We start from the raw sequence: 2649 nt of genomic DNA on the forward strand, positions 1-2649 counted from the left end.
CCCGTGGTCAGGACCTCAAACCTCCGCAGCCGCCGCTGGGGGCGTCCAGATGAGTAGATAAGGTAAAGTCCAGGTAAGTCCTGAATCGGTGCCTCCCCACCGGAGACCGCGGCTTCAGGCTGGTGTAGATCGCAGGCCGGCGGTCGAAGATTTAAAGTTCCCGCCGCACTGTAGCCAGAAGCACAACAGACCACAGGGCCGGCAGTCAGAGCTCCTCTCCAAGGATCCCTGGCAAGGGACCCCGCTCCTGATGGTAAGTCCCCGCCGCGCCTGCAGTAGAAGTATGCCGCGGGCCGGCAGTCAGAGCTCTTCTCCTCCCGGGTCCCCAACGAGGGATCTCAGGCCCAGGTCAACAGAATTTCTGTTCGTGTAAAAGCTTCTCCAAAGTCCTGGAATGTTCAGTTCAGTTTTAGTTTTAGAGATACAGCATGGAAACAGGCCCTTCGGCCCACCGAGTCCACGCTAGCCACCGATCGCCCATTCACACTAGTTCTGCGTTATCCCACTCTCCCCACCACACCCCGCACACGAGGGGCAATTTATAGAGGGCCAATTGAACTTACAAATCTGCACGTCTTTGGGATGTGGGAGGAAACCGGAGCACCCAGAGGAAACCCGCACAGTCACGGGGAAAACGTGCAAACTCCACGCAGACAGCAGCCGAGATCAGGATTGAATCGGGGTCTCTGGCGCTGTGAGGCAGCAGATCTACCACTGCGCGACTGTCCCGCCCAATGCACACCCAGAGGATTAATATTTTGCACAGGAAACTGCATGTCTGGTTTCCCAAAGATTCACAAACATTCATGACGAATTGTACGAATGATTTGAATTCATGGCTCTCCTCTAACAGTGTGACTTAAGGATTATTTTTTAAATGTCTCTGGGTGAGTTATTGTGCTCCCATCAAGAAAAATGCTATCTCTCTCATCTCCCTCTGCCTCTGTGTGTAACTTGCATTAAGTGTGGTATCTGCAGCATCTTGTGGGCATATAACTAGAATCTGATATCTACTCAACTAGGTTGGGCAAGTAAGTGTCAGCATAGTAGTGCTCTCTCTCCAATGACATGCTCTTGAACCTTGTACCTTCCGAAGAGTCCGTCAGGGACTATACTGGAAGCTGGACAATTTTATTCTGGACCATGGGCCAAAATCCTGGGAGGGACAGGGGGGACACTGGTTATTGTCTATTTAGTGGAGTCAGGGGATATGGGGAGAAGGCAGGAATGGGGTACTGATTGGGGATGATCAGCCATGATCACAGTGAATGGCGGTGCTGGCTCGAAGGGCCGAATGGCCTACTCCTGCACCTATTGTCTATTGTCTATTGTCTATTGACATGCCCCCTCCATGTTTTGGGAGGTGGGGGACAATGCCCCCCATGTTTTGTAATTCGGATTTTTAAATTCGGTGAAAATAAATCTATTAAAAATCTCCGCTTTCCGTAAGACAGTGGGGGTGGGACTGGTGAAGCACCGGTGTGCCTCAGGAAGGCCGTCAGCATCCATAAAGACTCCTCACACCCTTGTAACGGACTGTTTGAACTACTTCCCTCCGGCAGACGTTACAAGGCCTTCTACGCCCGTACCTCCAGACGCAGAAACAGGAAGCAAAGAGTAGGAGTAAACGGGTCCTTTTCACAATGGCAGGCAGTGACTAGTGGGGTACCGCAAGGCTCAGTGCTGGGACCCCAGCTATTTACAATATATATTAATGATCTGGATGAGGGAATTGAAGGCAATATCTCCAAGTTTGCGGATGACACTAAGCTGGGGGGCAGTGTTAGCTGTGAGGAGGATGCTAGGAGACTGCAAGGTGACTTGGATAGGCTGGGTGAGTGGGCAAATGTTTGGCAGATGCAGTATAATGTGGATAAATGTGAGGTTATCCATTTTGGTGGCAAAAACAGGAAAGCAGACTATTATCTAAATGGTGGCCGACTAGGAAAAGAGGAGATGCAGCGAGACCTGGGTGTCATGGTACACCAGTCATTGAAGGTAGGCATGCAGGTGCAGCAGGCAGTGAAGAAAGCGAATGGTATGTTAGCTTTCATAGCAAAAGGATTTGAGTATAGGAGCAGGGAGGTTCTACTGCAGTTGTACAGGGTCTTGGTGAGACCACACCTGGAGTATTGCGTACAGTTTTGGTCTCCAAATCTGAGGAAGGACATTATTGCCATAGAGGGAGTGCAGAGATGGTTCACCAGACTGATTCCTGGGATGTCAGGACTGTCTTATGAAGAAAGACTGGATAGACTTGGTTTATACTCTCTAGAATTTAGGAGATTGAGAGGGGATCTTATAGAAACTTTCTTAAGGGGTTGGACAGGCTAGATGCAGGAAGATTGCTCCCGATGTTGGGGAAGTCCAGGACAAGGGGTCACAGCTTAAGGATAAGGGGGAAATACTTTAAAACCGAGATGAGAAGAACTTTTTTCACACAGAGAGTAGTGAATCTCTGGAACTCTCTGCCACAGAGGGTAGTCGAGGCCAGTTAATTTGCTATATTTAAGAGGGAGTTAGATGTGGCCCTTGTGGCTAAGGGGATCAGAGGATATGGAGGCAGGTACGGGATACTGAGTTGGATGATCAGCCATGATCATATTGAATGGCGGTGCAGGCTCGAAGGGCCGAATGGCCTACTCCTGC

The sequence above is a fragment of the Amblyraja radiata genome, chromosome 2 (assembly GCF_010909765.2).
Source record: "Amblyraja radiata isolate CabotCenter1 chromosome 2, sAmbRad1.1.pri, whole genome shotgun sequence".
Lineage (NCBI taxonomy): Eukaryota > Metazoa > Chordata > Chondrichthyes > Rajiformes > Rajidae > Amblyraja > Amblyraja radiata.